Source organism: Callorhinus ursinus, unplaced genomic scaffold (genome assembly GCF_003265705.2).
Source record: "Callorhinus ursinus isolate GAN/ISIS: 27379988/994484 unplaced genomic scaffold, GSC_fseal_2.0 scaffold19, whole genome shotgun sequence".
NCBI classification, from domain to species: Eukaryota; Metazoa; Chordata; class Mammalia; order Carnivora; family Otariidae; genus Callorhinus; species Callorhinus ursinus.
This window is the reverse complement of record NW_027397081.1, coordinates 21,049,346-21,067,815: the sequence shown is the minus strand read 5'-3', so window position 1 is coordinate 21,067,815 and position 18,470 is coordinate 21,049,346. Positions and strand designations below refer to the sequence as shown.

Genomic DNA, 18,470 nt, shown 5'->3' with positions numbered 1-18,470 from the left:
TTACCCAAACTTGCCTGGCTTTGGAACTCATTTTCTCCCCACAGAGCCCTCTGAGCTGCAGGGCCCACTTTGGGAAGTGCTAATCTAAGGCAACTCTCCCATTTCACAGATGGGGCCAGAGGAGGATGGGGATCTGCCGCTTCTAAAACTGGCCACCTGTCCAAATGCCCCGCATCCCTAGGGAGCTGAGAATCACTCCACACCTGTTTCCAGGGATTAGAGAAAATGTGTCCGGCTGCAGCTGCGGTACATGGAGGAAAGGACACCTGTCCCCTCCTTTTAAGGGGTGGGGTGGCAAGTGGGGTGAGAGGAGGGGAATAAAGAACTAGACCCCTTAAAAGTGAGGAGCTGTTTAACAGAGTAGAGGAGCAAGACAGCTAGACAGGTCAGCCTGAGAACATTCTATGCCTCCCCAGGTCTTAGCAGGGACCACCCAGGACGGTGGTCCCAACCCTACAGTTACTAGGCCTACTCAGAGACACTATCCTTGACCTCAGTTTCCCCATTTGCTAATGGCTCCTTCCTGGAAATGAACTCCTGTCCACTGACAAAGTCCCAGGGCCCCCAAGTCCACAGTAGCCTGAGCTGCATTCCAGAAGAGCTGGGGAAAGAGATGGCACCCATCACAGTGTTTACAACTAAACAGGGAGCTCAACCCAGGAGAGAGGAGAGGGCCGGGAGTGATGCCTGCCCCCACCCCCACCCTCCACCATCCAGAAATGGATCAAGGTCCCCTGGGAGGTAGCTCCTAGTCTGCCTCCAATGGGTCTCCCTTTTTGAAAATGACAGGCGAGGCACCAACCTCTCAGGTTCAGGGAGTTTATTCCCAAGGGGCTTGAGAAAGGTGACCTTTCCCACCCTCTAAACATGGGGAGAGGACTGAGTATAACCCCAGCTTTGTTGAGGTCACTGGGGGTGGGGCGAACGGGATTCCGAAGGGCCAAGAAGAGCTGGACTGGACGGAGGGTGCAGAAATGGAGGCCCCCGCCCCCTCCCATTATACATCATTCTGGGACTTTCTCCTCCCCGCTCTGAGCCCGGCCAAGGCAGCTGTTGTCCGGATCCAAACAAAGACGTGATACTTCTTCCAACCAGGCCGAGCGAGGCGGTCGGTGCATGGGCAGGAGCCGTGGGGCAGCAGAGAGAGGGCGCGAGGGAGAGTCAGGGCAGGAAGAGAGTCTGCTCCTCTTGTCTTCTGGTCCATGCCCTTTGTGCGGAGCCTCGAGGTAGCCACTTCGGTGGGGCCCAGCCTGGCCCTCGGGCAGCCTCCCCGCTCCTGCTTCGCTCCTCAGCCACATGCCCTGGGGCTGAGCTAAGTCCAGAACCCGGCTGAGTAGGGGAATTGTTCTGAGAAAGTGGCCGGGTGGCTGGTTGCTATGGAAACCGACAGACCACAGCGCTGACCCCGGAGAGGTTTAGCACGCTCCCCCAGCGGGGATGCCAGCAGCTGGACTGCAGCTGTTACAGCGGAAGTGGGGGCTGGGGCCTCCACCCGCACTCCCTGCTGTTTGCCTAAACTAGTCCCGGCCGCGGCTCCCCTCCATTTGCCCCCACCCCCAATCCTAGCCCAGCGCGCGCCCGCCACCCCCCCCCCGCGCCCCGCCTCCAGCCAGGCACGAGGTGGTAGGCGCGGGGGAGGGGAGCAGAGCTTGACTCCAGAGAGAGGAGGTCTTTTATGAAGCAGGGCACACCCTCCCCATTGCATTTCTGGGGAAACCGAGGCCCAGAGACGAGGAGGCATTGGTGCCCAGTCACACAACCAGGGCATGCCAGAGTTTTGCTTTGGGCCCTCCCTGCACCAGTTGAGCGCTCACTGTAGAGCCATGGGCTCTGTGCAGACTGGAAGCATCTAACCCAGCATCACTCCCGGATGCACCATAGAGGGTAAGCGGGCCTCGCTGAACAAAAGGTGCCCCAGGACGAGGGGTACATGGAGAAGAAAAGGAGAGTGAGCGGGGAGCGGTGGGGAGCAGCAGGAAAGGGAGCTGGAGAGACAGGAGAGGCAGGGAAAGTTAGAGAGAGAGGTAAGGAGGTACCCAGAACCGGACAGGAGAGGCTTGGTGGAGTGCTCCTTCCCCCAAACAAAGACAGGCCTGCCGAGGACTCCCCACAAAGAGAAGGGAGTGGAGAAGGGGCGGGGGGGGGGCATTAAAATAGGTTTCAAGGAGGCATCTCCCGCCATCCCGTCATGCCTTGAGCTCCCCAAGTGGCCTAAAGCAAACACATCAAGCAGCCTCCCTTCTGCAGTGTGAAGCTGTGAGACTCGGGCCAGGCTAATCTGCACCCGGGACTCTAAACAAACACCCACCAACCAGAGAGGAGAGATGGCGCTCCCCGGGGCGGCCCCAGCAGCCCGCCATCCTTCACAACAGCCAGAACACCAGCTGCTTTCCTTTCTCTGTTCGGCTGGCCTCATACCGGGTTTGCTCTGACCCTTGTCCCCACCTCTCAAAGGAGACTTGGGCCTACTCCCACCTTGGCTGCCCTTCCTCATCTAGAACTGGGGCCCAAGTCAATGCCTTGTGAGCAGGTGGCCCCCTTCTCCCTCCAGAACCGTATCTCACTGCTCCTAATAAATGAACACCCTTTTTCATACTCTTCCCCTCCAGCCACCCTCAAATAGTTGATCACAGGTGCCTGGAGGGCTGCTCTGGATCCTCTCACCCTCTTGAGCTGTTGGGAAGTTGCTCTCTTTACAGAGGCTTTGCTCCACCCACACGAGACTCCTGGCACAGCTCCGGAATGAGCCAACATCATTTCACTCCCTAACTGAAGACCTGGCTCTGCAATGGGCCAGCAGCTTGCTTTTGCACTTACCACCTTTTTAAAAGGCAATCTGGTATCTCAGGTGAGCGATTTCTATCGGGTTTGCAGACCCAACAAGGACAGCATCGAATCTAATGTTCTGCTCCTCTGGCCCCCCTCTCTGCCTTCTGAGCAAAACCAACTGGCCAGTCATGGACACTTACCCTTGACTTGGGGGGTGAGATGCCTAGAGCCTGCCCCGGCCAGTGAGGTCATCAAAAAGCATTTATTGAGCAGTTGACTGTATGCCTAGCACTGTGGGTGTGGTGGTGAAGAGGGGGCATGTGGAAAAAGTCTTGGACAAGGGCCCCTGTCCAGAAAAAGTTTGCAGTCTTAATGGAAGACAAAACTGACCTACCATGCAAAACAGACAAATCAGTGCTCAGCAACAGAGCAAGCACCATGCGTGCAGACACAGTGGTAGTTGAGATACTATACTCTCCAGGGAAAGAGATGTCCATGGGAAAGTCCTACCCGTTTCTCCCTCCCTCCCTCCCTCCCTTTCTTCCTTTCTTTTTTTTAAGATAAGGAGAGGGAGGGTGGCGTGGGGAGGAGCAGAGGAAGAGGGAGAGAGAGAATCTCAAGCAGGCTCCATGGATGTGGGGCTCAATTACATGACCCTGAGATCATGACCTGAGCTGAAATCAAGAGTCAGACGCTTAACAGACTGAGCCACCCAGGTGCCCTGAGTCCTGCCCATTTCTTGAGGCCAAGTGCAGGCACTCACTTGGCAGCAGTGGGTGTGTGAGCAAACTGTGGTGGTGAGGGTAAAATCAGGCCTCTCTGTTTGCTTCCCATTTCTTTTTTTTTTTATTTCTTGCTTCCCATTTCTTACAAGGATAACATTGCCCAAGTTGCCCGGAAGGCCACAGGGAGCCATGTTCAGCTGTGTCTATATGTGTGGTGGGGGGGGGGGGTTGGTGCAGCCAACGTCCATGTGAGTGCCTGCTTACATGGCGAAGGTCACCCCCGAAGCGCTGAGCTGCCATTTTGAAGAGATGGTGGCAAAGGACACTGAACGAGTTTTAAGTTGAATTAACTTCTAAAATGCCCAACCTAGGTGAGCAACAAGCGTCTTTCTGATGAAAGAAAAAAAAAACAAAAACAAAAAGAAAAGGGGCTGGGGATAAGGAGTGGGTTGGAACGGTCAGCAGAGGGCCGGTTGTAGGGTGAGGAGCAGAAGGTCAATGGGCACAGAGCACAGGAGACCAGACAGGCCTCCAGCCAGGCTCCCCGCCATCGGGTCTGTGGCCAAGAGCCGCTCCATCCTCTGAAGCAAGGGAAGGTGGGCCCTCCCCAGGGTCCTGAGCGGGGGCGATGCCAAGGATGCCCTTCAGCTGGAACAAAAGGCAAAGGGTCAAGCAGGGGAATCCGCAGGGCCAGGCTCAGTGTGTGGAAACAAGGACAAAAGACCTGGTCTGTGCAGAGGCCGGCAAGTGCTGACGCACTGGGGCATGAGGGCCCGGGCACAACAAACGGTCTCAGGGCGCCCGATGGAAAGAGATCAAACTCCTGGTTACAGACAGGGATTCAGAACCAGAGTCACAAGCTGGAACAAAAAGGTTACTTTACTGGTCACTTATTACAGGAATTTTTTAAATGCTGGAGCTGGTAGAGATTTTAGGGCCCACTTTGTATGTGTCCTGGCTCAGTGCCTAGAACACAGAAGGGCCCCGCCACCCCGCCATATTTATTCAATGAATGGACCCACGAATGAATGGGGAGAGAAGCAGAACTCCGAAACAGCTGATACTCATAATGATGTTCTGAGGCCTAAGATAGTGACGTACCTTCTGAATCCTCCAGGAGAAAACTGTGCTTTCTGCACTCATTTACTGCCTTTTAGGGCCATGTTTGAAAATCAGTGCTCTGGTGATGGTAACTCCTTGTGAACCAGAATTCAAGCCAATTCTGTTTGATCAACCTGCATGGAGTTCCTAGAACGTGCCAGACCCTGTGCAGAAGTACTTCACTGCCCCTTCCATTCCAGACCGTGATGAAGTAGGGTTCAGGGCTCCGACAGTTCTCATGCTATGCAGGGGGTGGGGGTGGGGGGGGCGGGCTGCAGCAGGAGTTCTGCTGGCCCCCTGGGGTGGGGGAGGTGGGGACGGACACATTCTCTGCATCCCCCTGGGGGTCCCAAGCAACTTCAGCTTTGGGTTAAAGAGGGTCGGGATGACCCCTCTGCCTCCCCCTCCCGCCTCCGCCAGAGCCCTCCACCCCCTGGCAGCCTGGGGAGGCAGAAAGGAGGGGGGCAAGCCTGCCAGGGGGCTCCTCTCCTTGCCATTTCTTTGGCAGTTCCCTCACTGGCCCTGTTTTTCAGACCTCTAGTAATAAAAACAAGCCAATAAAATGAACATGAAAATATATTCATTAGGATTTATAATGCTCATTAAAACTGCCTGTGTACGAAAGCATGACTTAGCTTCATATAAGTGGGAAAAAAATGCAAATTATACTGCATGCAAAGGAGATATTTCCCTAATCGTCCAATCAAATGCCAGCCCAATTATCTGTGGCCAACCCAATGGGTTAAAATTATACTCTCTCTCCTTGGACACAGTGAGGCGCCTGAAAGTGTTTCATTTTAATAAAAATGAAATCTGGACCCTGCAGAAAACCAGCTTCACTAATGACGTGTTTACACAGAGAAAGACAATTTCTAGTTAATGGTGATTACTACCGAGAACAAATTAAACTTCCTGGAGTATATGGGTTAGAGATAATGGGAACAGGGAAAAAAGTTATGGTTTTAATGTGTGCGTGGCGGCATGGGGGGAACGGGGTGACACAGGAGGAAAGAAGCCCCAGCACCTCCGGGAAGAAGTCGAGACTGCAGGGACACCGGGGTGCACGCGGACGGACGGGAGAGCTGGGGACTGGCTGTGTGGCTGCGTGGGCCAGGCCCAGCCACCCAGCTCGGTAGTGGGAGGGGGCAGCTTTCTGAGCTCTCCAAACCCTAAGGCTGGCCACCTTCCTCTGGGGCAGGGTCTCATTCTGCCCTCAAGCTCAGGCCCCCGGGAGTCTGCCACTCTCCTTCTTGGGAGGGCAGGTGACCAATTCCTAGCACTGCCCAAGTCATTGGGAACTTATGGAAAGTGCTTCCTATCCCACTCCACTGGTTTAGGATCAACAGAGCCTGGAGGTGGGCTTAGGAAAAGCAAGGGAGCAAGCAAGCTTCAGACGGGTGACGGAGGGAGCAAAATGGACAGGAGGTAGAATGACAGAATAATCATTACGGTGGGAACATAACTTCACCTACCCTTGACTAAGTCCTTCCCAGCTGGAGGGCCCCATTCTAAAACATTTACCCATTTTTACCCTTACCTTTGGGGCAGTATCATCATCTTTCTCCTCTTTTTTTAGAGCAAGAAAACTGAGGCCGTGTTACTGATGTTACTGAACTCCCTATGTCACATGCCTAGTAAGTAAAGAAGTTGGATTTCTAAACCAAATGTGATTCCATTACCCATGCTCCTAACCATCATGCTACACTGTCTGGCTACAATAAAAACGGAGCCCTGGGATGCCTGGGTGGCTCAGTCGGTTAATCGTCTGCCTTTGGCTCAGGTCATGATCCCAGGGTCCTGGGACTGAGCCCTTGCTCTGGGATCCCTGCTCAGCGGGGAGCCTGCTTCTCCCTCTGCCTGCAGCTCCCCCTGTTTGTGCGCACACTCTCTCTCTCTGACAAATAAATAAATAAAATCTTAATAAATAAATAAATACAGAACCCTTTACTACTGGTATGAAAACAAAGCCACCAGCTCACTGCCTGGCCCCCGTGCACTCAACTTCTTATCCACTCCTTTGGCCACTAGAGGACATGAAGATGCTCTTTCATCAGCAAAACGTCAGGAACTGCCAGATCCCTTCTGCTCCCTGTCTCCCCTCTCCCTACCTCCTACAACCAGGTGAGCTGGGGCAGGGAGGTGGGAAGGGAGCCAGGATTCCTCCAGTGCTGAGTTTTAATGTATGTTCTTTTGTAAACAAGAACAATCATTTGTGAACAGGCCCAGATGCAAACGGTCCCCAAATCAGGAATTCCAGCTCAGAGGCGCAGAATAATACAGCTTTGGGGAAGATTTAATAATAGTAAAATTAAAATTGTAACTGAAGCATAATGAAGAATGTGGTACAAACAGGCACTGCAAAGGAAGAAAAAAAACCCCACACAGATTAGCCCCTATGGAATAGTGATTGGTTGAGAGCAACAGTAAACAATGCACAGAAATGCAACTTAATTATCTTGCAATTCTTAACATTCTACCAAAGCTACATGGAAAGCTTTGATGTTGGCAGCAGCCAAGGCAGCTTCTCTGTCTCCCCTGCTCCTGAAGGAAGATCATTACTAAGAAATTTGCAACCACTCCAACAGCTGAGCTAGAGAAGAGCAGTGGGGTTTATCTGCTGAGAAACCAGGAAGTGGACAACCACCTGGGAAGAAAGCATCTCTCGAGGGCTACCAAGTCAGGGGATCGGTGGACAGAAAGAGAGCTCTGAGGATCAGCATGCTAGTAGGGGATGCTCAGCTGACAACCAATCTTCAGAGCTAAGTGGGTAGGCCTCCTTGGGGAGCCTGGGGTCTGTCAGCCCCAGGACTGGCTTAGCGAGCACTGGGGTACTTGCTGGATGGAATCTGGCCTGATCGCTTCTCCCCTCCCTGCTCCCCCCGCCACAACACACACACACTGAGTACCATCCGGTTGAGAATGTCTTTGTTGTTCCTGGGTCTGTCCCTGAGGTGACCAGCCAGGGTTCAGGGCAGTGGGGGAAGAGATCCAGGGGAAGGAGGACTCCTCATTCTGAGTCAAATATCTCTTTTAAGGATGCTTCTGATGGACGTCTGCAGAGATGGATTCGGAGGACTCCCACATCCAGAAACCCTAAGACTCCAACGCCTGGCTTCCTCTCTCCTAAAATTGCCCAAGAACATGGCACCCCAGCCACTAATCCCTTTTCTTCCTCTTTGGAGGCCCCCTTTACTCTTTGTGAATGGTGATTCCTAGAAACAGGGGAGATTTTCATCTGTTTGGTCGGTTGGTTGGTTAAATACAGTCCTGCCTAGAGACAGAGGGATGGGCAAGATGACCTTTGTGGTCCCAGACCTACGCAGGAGTGTAAGAGACCAAAATTGTGGTCCATGAAGTCTCTATATCTAGGTTTGCTTGGGTTTTTGCCTTGTCTAGGCCCCTAGGAAGGCTCCTGACTTTGTTTAGTTGAGTCCCGAAGCGCAGCAAGACTGAGTTCAGTTGAGCCCTAACCGTGAGATGGCCTGGGAGATCCCAATCTCTTGGTGATGGGGTTCTAGGGTGCCAGTCTTGGGTCCACCCTCTCAAGGGCTCCCCTGATGACTGGATGCAGGGTCACATAAGTCCAGAGGAAGTCTTTGATCCCTAGACAAGCAGGTGCCCAGACTGCTGAGGGGCCTGGGGAGAAGGAAGAGGTAGATTTTCCCTGCACAGGAGATGGGGATGCTGCTGTAGTTCCCCAGTGGTTGCCACTGCCCTGGAATGAAATATTTTCTGTGGTTCCTCAGGACTGGAGGCTTCACTCCTATCATTCTGGAAATCAGTCCCTGGGTAGGCTAAGTTCCCCCATTTCACAGATTGTGGGTTCCAAGTTGTAATGGAGGGAGGCCACTGAGACCTCCAAGGAGGGGTCTAGACTGGACGCATTACCCACTGCTGGGGGCTGGGGATGGGCAGGGAGAGGCAATCTCAGTATTGATACATTTATTTGGGATGCTGAGCTTTACAGACTCTGGTATGTTCGAGCAGTGCAGAGTGGTGCAGAGACTCACCCAAACCCTGCCTCCCTTGGTAGGGCAATTTCCAGAAGTGAACAAAACCTGCCCCCCAGGTCCCACCCCCACCTTCATCATCCTCTGATCCACCATCCTCATAAATCTGTAGTCTACCACCCTGAACATGACTTCCATAACCCTCATCTCATTCTGAAAATATCTGGTTTATGTAGGGCTCATTGCCCATCCCTCTTTCCCACTAAAATATAAATTCCTTAAGGGTAGGGGGCATGTCAGTGTTGTTCAGCAATGTGGCCAAAGTGCCAGGCATGTGGCAAGCTCCCCATAATAAGTGTTGGCTGAATGAAAAAATAAAATGCCCAGGGCCATCCTCATGCTCCCTCTCTCAGTCTCACCTTGGGGGTGGCCCAGGCTCATCTAAAACACCTGGCCTCAAGATAGGAGTGAGGCTGGAGCTTGGCCAATGAGGGACTGTGGGACAAAGCGAAACGCTCCTAGAGTCTGGAAACATAATGGAAACACATGTAGGGTGCTCACGGGGTAGGGACCAAGCGTGGCTCTGAGTCCTCAGCGTGGATTAGCTCCTTTTCATCGTCACAATGTGGGTTTTGATACTGCCAAGTCCACTAACTAGCTGAATGACCTTGGGATGGTTACTTCCTCTCCCGGCCTTATTTTCTCAGTCATCTATAAACCAGAGAAGAGTGGGCACTAGCCTGGAGTATCTGCTAGAACTGTAAATCCTGAAAAGACAGGGGCTGTGTATTCACTGTTACAGCCTCAGGACCTAGCACAATGCCTGGTACACGGAAGGTCCTCAGTACATGTTTATGAAACGAATAAAGTACTGTTCTGTCTAGCTCCGTTCTAGGATCCCAAATTGCCCATTGCTCTGCTGCAGGCAGGTCAGTTTCTCATTTCCCTTGGGCTCAAGAGGCCTTGTCTATTACTTCCAAAAGCCCAAGGGGACCATAGACTTGGAACTCACCTAGATCTGTGTCCTCAGTGAAAGGGAGGCAGGGACACCCAACGCAGCTCTGGGGCCGGAGGAAGAGAGAGCTGGCCAGAGGAGACAGAGGATTCTGTGTTACCCAACTTGGATGAGAGGTAGTATCACGAAGGGATCATGATCCCACAAGGCCACAGGGTACAGATACTCAGATGAGCCTGCAAGTTAGGCAGGGCAGAGCTGACGGAGCTCTTCGTCTTACAGAGGCAGAGACTGAGGCTCAAGAAGGGTAAGCCACTTGCTCAAAGTCACGCAGCTGTGTAGTGACCAAGACCCGTGGCTTCCTCCCTTTTCTTCCCTTGCTGCCCTCACGGCCCTCAGACCAGAGCCCTGATGCTTTGGCGGAGGAGAGCGCTGCGGCAGGGGTGGCCCCTCGCCTCTCCTGAGGGCAGACTCTCCCAGCACCCCATCACCGCCTTGGAGGAATGGCAGTCAGAGCGAGATTTGGAGAGATGGAAAACTGTTGATGACTTTTTGCACTTGAATATTTAAAGACATGTTTTATACTTTGTACAAAGCTGTTTGGAAATTGCCCTGGTGCTAAATTTTTGCAGATGTCAGATGCGTCCAGCTCTTCACTTCAGTTGTCTAATAGCCCAAGTGGTTGCTGCCTCTGTTTGTTTGTCTCCTTGGGGTGTGCTCTCTTCAGTCCCGGGAGCCCCAGGAAGCCTGGTGTTACATAAGCACCTCATCAGAATAAACATCCAGCTAAACACCCGCTTCCTTCGGTCCTCCCGCCCTGGGAGGAACATTTACCTCAAGCCCCACGTTTTCCCAGAGTGCAGAGAAAGATTTTTGCTCCTGACAGCTACCCTCTTATTACCAGGGGTTGCCCCGAGGAGTCAAGCCCAATCTGGAGCATCTCTGGGCATCTCGTTCCTTCTGTAAAGGACAGGGGACAGGGGATCGCCTTTCCTCAGACCCCAGCTCCCTCCTCAGCATCCTGGCATCCCTGACAGCAGCTATTTATTCATAGAAAACCTACTGTGTGCCAGGCCCTGTGCTGGGTACCAAGAGTATAAATAGGAGTGAGCCTAGATCCCTTCCTAGGGAAAAACCAAAGCAGAGCTGAGGTGACAGACGCGTGAAGAAATAACTACAGATCAGCAGCTATAATTGAGAAATGTATGTATTCTGGGATCCAGGGAGGAAGGAATTTCTGGCTCTGCCCGGGGGGTCAAGGGCATTTGCACAGGGCTTTGAAGGACATGTAGGTGTGAAGGAAGGAATGAATGAAGGAGTTAGGATATATAAATGGCAAAAAGTAATACATAACAGGAGGTGTGAAAAGCCGTAGGGCAAATAGCATGTGGAGGGACTGAGCTAAGCCACTTCTCCTGGCACTCAGCTACCCTCAAACTGGCTCTGGTCTGGCCAGACTCCCTTCTTCTTTGACTGGGAGAGGGAAACTAGAGGCTGGGGAGTCCTGGTAGCCTGCTGCCTTAGCATCTTTTTGGCCTCCATTCCCTCCTCTTTAGAATAGAGCCAACAATATAGCTACCCCATAGGGTTGTTGCAAGGACTAAGTGAGATACTATGTACATGTGCGAAGCGGGCCTTGATAAATGGAGGAATCATTATTACTGCTTTTGTTACTATTACCACTACTGTTGCTGGCAAGCTTCCAGGGACCTAAAAAAAAAATGCCTCGGCGGCATAAAAACACTTCTGGATACACTTGATTCTCCACATGGTAAAAGATTAAATTCTTCACTTCCAACCCAAACATATCAGGAAGGGCCTTCCTACTCTTTCTCGATGATAAAATGAAAAACATTTTGGAAGAAGCAGCCTTTTGTCACGGGAGCTTGCTTGGGCAATCCTCAAAGGCCTCATATAGGTTATGTTGCCTGGGACAGAAGTCGGAGGCAATGGGTGACCCACTTAGCTCAAAACGTCGCTCATACAGGTGCATTAAAGAGCTCTATGGATGCAGCTGTGTAGGACCCCTTAAAGGATTGAGCTGACACCCATGTGCAACCTCCAGACCCTGTTGGTGAAGGCATGGGGGTGGGGGGGGCGGGTCCATAGCAGTCACTGGGGACAGTGACGAGGCTGCTTGGCATCCGCTAGGATTTGGGCCTGGCGCTCTCACATCCCGGGGAATTACCCGGACTTTTCATGGAGTACACTGTCTAGTCCTGGCTTTCAGGACCCCAACACACACACCCAAATGCCCAAGCCAGAAAACAGGATCTCATCCTGGATGCAGCCTGTCCCTCACCACCCCCCACCCCCCCATTTCAAGCCTGTCACTTCTCCACCTGTAACACCTCACAAATGTATAGAGTGTTCTCTTTCTTCATGACCACTTCTTTCAGGCAGGGCATCATCATCTCTTGCCATACCTTCCTAAAAGGTCTCCTTGCTTTTTTTTTTTTTTTTTCCCCTGCCTTCCTCCAATCCATTCCACACATTGAAGCAGGAGTGATCTCTCCAAGACACAGATCTGGCCAAATCAATCCCCTGCTTCAAACTCTTCTATGCGCCACCCATCCCTTGGAAGCCTGGCCCTCCAGACGCTCCATGGTCTCCAGCCCCAGCTCTCACCACAGCCTCTGTCCCACACTATGCTCCTGTCAGACGGAACACCTGGCGTTTCTCCCCTCCTGCGAAGCCCTCCCTAGCTACTGAAGTTCTCTCAGCTTTGAGCACTTCCAGCCACTCCCTTGTTTCTTGGCTCACTCCTCATCCTTCAGGTATCAACCCAGACACTGCCAACTCTCGAGGAACCCTCCCCGACCCCGCAAGATTTTACTAGGTGCCCTCCTCGGGGCTCTCAGAGTGGTCCGCCCTTGCCTGATGACAGCACTTTACATCCTGTACTAGAAGCACCTGCTTACCTGTCATCTGTCTCCATTCTTTCACCGTGCACTGAACTCCGAAAGGGCACATTCCCTTCCTAAATAATCCCTGAACATTGTGGGAAATAAACATTTGTTGAATGAACAACAAATGAACAAATAAATGAATACACAACAAACTGAATGAATGAATGAATGACTTAGGACACACAAGCTGAAAAAAATCCCATAACAGGAGGTCGTCCCCACCGTGGAAGCTGAACACATGATGCAGGAGGCAGAGACACAGAATGGAGGCCGGAAGAGGTCGGGGCTGGTCCAGCAGGCAAGGAGCAAGAGAAGAAGGGAGGGGCCCTGGCAGAGAGGCAGGAAGGACATCTGAATAAACTGCCCCTTTCCATCCTGCTCCAGAGCCCCGTACCCTGTCTGCAGAAATCTCAGCTACCTGAGAACAGAGAGTTTCACCAACAAGGAGACTTACACTATTTCATAAACTTTCTTTAAATTAAAATCAGGCAACGCACACGCATACACATATACCCCACAGACATCTTCGCCGCTGAAAAGTTGCTCCCAATAAAATAAAAGAAGCTGTTTAAATGTCTTCCTTCCAAGCTAGCCCCACAGAGCTGGAGCTGAGAATACATTAGCCTTTAATGAAGTGAGACTCTCATCTTCCAGGAGACACCTCATTTAGCGCAATTGTTTCAGAGCCATTACAGAAAGACAATTACAAGGAAGCGGGGAGAGTAATTGAAAATGCTGGCAGGAGTTGGGCGAAATGATAATAAATAAAAATATTCAACCTAATAAGCTTCCAGGAGGGGGTGGGATGAAGAAAATCAACATAATTAGAACTGAACCTTAGCAAGGAAAAACAGACAGCAGGGTGGCAAGTGCTCAACTTGTACAGGAAGAAAGAAGTCACATGCCGCCGAAGATGATTCCGGACCGCAGGCTGCTGGCCCCCTCCGGAAGCTGCTGGAGGGTGGAGGGGCGCCCAGAGCCCAGAGCTGTCAGGGGGCTCAGGGTGTGCTGGTCCTGGCCATGGAAACCTGGGTGTGTGGAAGAGGCAGGCCCAGCCTGGCGCAGCCGGGGGTGCTCTGTGTGCGGAGAGGGGGCCAAGGGAGGCCAAGGGGGGAGCACGGCCCGAACCCTGACTCAGTCACTGCCAGTCTCTAGTTCTGCCACCATGGGCAAGAGGCCCCCACTTTCTGGGCCTTGTTTCTCCCCTCTTAACTCCAGGGAGGCAAACTCTAGGATCTGTAAGTGCTCTACCTGTCTCCCGTGAAGCCTGTCTCCCTCTATAGGTGCGTCTTCCTCTCCTTACCTGATAGGCCCCCTCTTTGGTTCTGAAATTTCAACACAGGAGCCTAGCAGTTAAGCTTAGGAAGTCAGCCTAAGCATCATTCATGTAAAAGTCATTCCTGACCCCACTTTATTTCCCGCCGGGGGCATTGGCCACATCCCACTTGCTGGGCCCTGGCCCTGCCCGTTGGGTCCAGCACAGCTCCTAGAACACAACTGTGTTTGTTGATAGTTCTGCCTCTGTCTCTCCCTAAGAGGCTGTGAGTACTGTGTAGAGCATTTGCAGAGGAGATGATATGAGGCCCGAGACTTGTTTCAAAATAACCCCAGTGAACAGGGGAGTGCTGATTTACATTATGATTTCTTGTTTGGTTGTTTTTGAAAAAAAGCAATGTAAGTAACTTGAGGTCAGGGACCTCAGATTTGTCACCCAGTAGCTAGCTCAGGAGCCAGTACACAGTAGGCACATACTTATTGTTTTGTAGCATAATGGGTATCTAGTAAATACGTCAAATAAACTGACTGAGGATCAAATTGAAGTCAAATTTTAAAAGTTTGGAAGACTCTCAGATAGTCTTAATCAATTCAAACAAATATATTTCAAACCACACTTAATTTACTGAGAGCCTGTAATGTGCCGTCAATGTGCCAGGCCCTGGAGATTCACAGAGGAACAGGATCCCCAAGTGACTTTCCCTAAGGAATTTGTCATCTAGTGAGATTCAGGTTGTAAGGCTTTAGGCATGACATGAGGCCACACTAGGGGGTGGGCCATTTGTCTCACCTCCTGGACAGTGGCACAGTGGCCTAAGTCCATGGTCCTCAAATAAGTTTACAAGTCTATCAGTAAAAATTTTTCATACACCTTCAATATGTATATGTGTGTGTGTGTGTGTGTGTGTGAGTGTATTAGACCTACTACCCTACCAATATATGACATGTCCTATGGAACACACTCAAAAATGGAAATCTAAACAGGATGAGATAAAAAATACCAATAAATAAAGTTGAAATATTTTCTTTTCTTATTCTAATAACTTATCTTGCTTACTTTTTTTGAAGACATTACATGTAGAGTACCAGTGTCCTGGGACTAGATAGGCCTGCCATATAGAAGTAATTCCTCAGGTCCCTGCGTGGCTCAGTCGGTTAAGCATCCGACTCTTGATTTCTACTCAGGTCATGAATTCAGGATCTCAGGGTCGTGAGATTGAGCCCCGTGTCAGGCTCCATGCATGGAGCCTGCTTAAGATTCTCTCTCTCCCTCTGCCCCTCCCCCGCACCACTGTTCCCTGCCAGCTTGTGCACACATGCACGCACTCTTTCTCTTAAAAAAAAAAAAAGGAAGTAATTCCGGTCTGCTCAGTATACCAAGCAGAATTTAACACCTGCTCTTCTCTTGTTGGCCACAGCATCCAGTTTCCAGTAATTGGTGACGAATGTGGCTCCGGGTCCGTCGATCCCTGGGACAGAAAAGCCAAAGCAGAGGATGGGAGAAGAACCCAGACACCTCCTCCGAGAGAAACTAGGAGTAGTCTGTTCATACATTCATTTGGTAAACACCTATTATAAATTCAGAATGTGCCAGGTGCCATGCCAGGTGGAGTGAAGTCTACAGGGCAGAAGCCTGTACTGACTCAGTTTCGTGGAAAAGGATGGATGCAGATATACTTGAGATGCAGGTGGATGCTGGTCAGTGTCAGGAGATTCAGGCCATGTGCTCTGGGAGGGAGAAACTGCCTTCCCCTGAGGGATCTAAGACAGGAGATGGCACGGGACTAGGGATTACAGGCAGGGTTTGGCCATGCAGAGAGCGAAGACTCTTCAGGAAAAGGAAATGCCTGTGACAAAGACACAGTGGCGGTAAATTAAGGGGGTCATTCTGCTTTGCCTATCCTCCTTTCCATCTGGAGATCCCATATCCTGGGGCCGGGTGAGAGAGAGAGAATGCTTACCAGAATTGCAAGTACAAGAGACAGGGGCCTGCTCTTAGACTGAACACCCTGGAAACTAGAGAGTGAGGCTTGTTGCTGGGCCAGCCTCCCATCAGACATGCCAGTGATCTGTCCAACAAAACAAGCATTTATGGACTGCCAAAGGCTAATGGGAGAGAAAGCCAGTCTAGTAACAGGCATTCTCTTCCATTAGGGATGAACAGAGCTTGAGCTGGCCTACAGGTGAGGCAGAACAGATGACTCCTAAGACCTGTGCTCATTCTGGGATGCTACATCCTGGACTCTTAACCCCTGGAGAGTGAGGCATCTCTAGGAAAGATGAAACAAGGATACAGTCTGATAAAGAGTCACAGAAAGGAGCCCAGGGTGCACCAGGAGCTCAAGGATGATAAACCCTAGCCAGGATGCGGTCACTTACTCATCACCAAGAGACTGAGATCTAACCAGGTAAATGAGGGGGATGGAGAGCGTTCTAGGCAAGGAGAACCTCACATGTAGAGGCAGAGAAGCACAAGAGTACAGAAACTCAGCATCCTGCTGGTAGAGGCAGATGGTCATAGGATCCAGCCAATCCAAAGAAAGCAGGAACCGTTGGGGCCCTGGGGGGAGACAAGAAGCCTTGGGAGTCGCTCTTAGGCAGACCCTGCTTTGCCTAGGGCTGGGTACCACACACAGTCGGTGCTTAATAAATGTATGTAGATGGTAAATTGTCATCTCTAGGAAGTAAAGGCTGGGATAAGCAATTCATTCTTATAAAGCCCCAGGCAGGGCCACATGCTGAGATGCATTTATTAAAGTCTTTTGATGAGAGAGGGAGGGAAGAGAAGAGAAGAAGGGAGGAGGAAGAGCTGGGCCAGGGGCTGCCTGTCAACATCCTGACAGAGCCACCTGTGCCACCTCCCCCCCCTCCAAGCTCTCACCCCTTTACACCCAGAACAGGCACAAGGTCTCAGGGGAAAGCAGACAGGAGCCATGGAAAAGAAAGGAAAACGCAATAATGTCCTAAGTCCCAAAGCAGGGTCAAGCATGCCTATTGATTCCTTTAATTTTCCCAACAACCCGGTAAGATGGGATTTTTATTACTCTGTAACAGATAGGTAAACTAAGGCTAAGTAAAACATGGTTGGTAGAGGAAGCAGGAGCTCAAATCTATTGGATACTATTCTTCCAGATGCTTCCCAGACCCCAGAGCGGATAGGGCAAAGGGAAGACAGAGATGGATACCAGATGGTGGTTTGCAGCCCTAGGTCCTGGGTCCCCTCCTGCCTCCCCAGGTTCTGCTGGCCCCTGGATGTTGCTAGGTGAAACCCTAGAAGTTGGTGAGAATGCCCCAGGACCCAGGCTGAAGATGGCCAGCGGCCCTCTAGGACCTGGAAGATTCTCTCTTAAGGGCAGTTCGGAAGGACCCTTAGTAGACGTATCCACAGCAGCCTCCCATCCCCTTCTCTCCCTGGTTCCTTGCTCCAGCCTTGACTTGTATTTTGCATCCAGAAAGCCAGCACCTGCCCTCTGAAATCCCAGGAACCTCCCCAGGCCTTGACATAGTTCCCGTCCCAGGAGTTGGGAGCCCCGGGTTCCATCCGTTCCAGCCTCTACCACCAAACCCTCAGTGGCCATAGGCGAGTGTTAGCTCCTTTTGGGCCTTAGTTTCCCCACTAAGTACTGAGGAACTCACTGATCTCTAAGGTCCTTGAGCATCCCATGAGCCTCTTCCTCACAACACAGACTTCTGCACTTTCTCCCTGTCCCATCCCATAAAAGCCAGGAGTCCCTTCCCTTGGGTGAGTCACCTGCAAGCCCATCATAGGCCCCTGGGTCACCTGCAACACATCATAGGCCCCCGGGGACCGCAGGCGAGGCTGTCCTATAACAGAGGGCTAGAAACCAGGAATAGGCAGACTACCACCAGGGCCTCTGTACAACCTGGCCAGGGTGTGCTGGCCACCAGATTTGGGAAGGTGGCCAGGTCCCTGCTTCAAAGCCAATCCCAGCTGCTTCATCTGAGAGAGCTGTCTGCGGGCAGTGGGAAGTACAGTCTTCGTAGTCGTGGGGACCCGAGTTCACTGTTCCTCTTTCTACCTGGGGAACGATGGTGTATTGCTTCACCTCTCTGATGATGCCCAGCTCCCTGATTTGTTCTGTTATGAGAGGACTTGTGTCAGAGGGTTACAACAGATAATGGAGGAGAAACACCGAGTGCAGTGCCTGTCACATAGCAGAAACTATTCTTCTTCAGTGCCCCCCACGTTAGTATGACAGTAGGACTCCCGAAGCACTAGACAGTCATGGGAATCACATGGTGTGGGGAAGAGAGCTCAGCCAGTCACCAAGGCTGAGCAGGTTCATGATGAAAAAAACCCCCTTCCAGCAGGAAAGGCTCCAACCCCCCAGGGAGAGACCCAGGTGGGTCACTTGAATGTGATACACTTTTTTTTTTTAAATTGGGCTTAAAGTTATAAAACAACAGCAGTGAACTCCTCCTGCCTCTGCAGGTACTTGGGCCCAGGTGGGGATCAGGGGCATTAATTAAACTTACTCAACCTCCCCCACAAGACCGGTGGTCCTGTGTCCCCGAAGCTTCTCGCTGTGTGGTCTCCTGCACCAAAAAGTGGCCCCTCCTCAAGTCCCAAACCTGAAAAAGGATCCACCTTGTGGACCAACCTCACAAACACCCTCAGACACCCACCCCCAGATGCCCACCCCAACCTAGCCTAATTCGGTCCTAAGTATTCCTAAGGTGCATTCCAATTTCCCGCTGTAATAAATGGCACAGAATGCAAATGGAGGTGGATGTGGGACACAGATGTTTGCACTAATTTAATTGA

General features: G+C 51.5%; 1 protein-coding gene across 17 annotated transcripts in view; it reads right to left on the bottom strand.

Moving 5' to 3' along the window:
- PKNOX2 (PBX/knotted 1 homeobox 2) overlaps positions 1-18,470 on the bottom strand; it is a 303,585-nt gene that overhangs the window by 157,502 nt on the left and 127,613 nt on the right. Inside the window, exon 1 of one of the 17 annotated variants that reach the window (XM_073903931.1) lies at positions 9,558-9,622. The exons of the other annotated variants lie outside the window; for them this stretch is intronic. The gene's annotated coding sequence lies outside the window, so the exon portion shown is untranslated. Of the gene's footprint in view, positions 1-9,557; positions 9,623-18,470 lie in introns of those variants that run through there. 17 annotated transcript variants of the gene reach the window in all.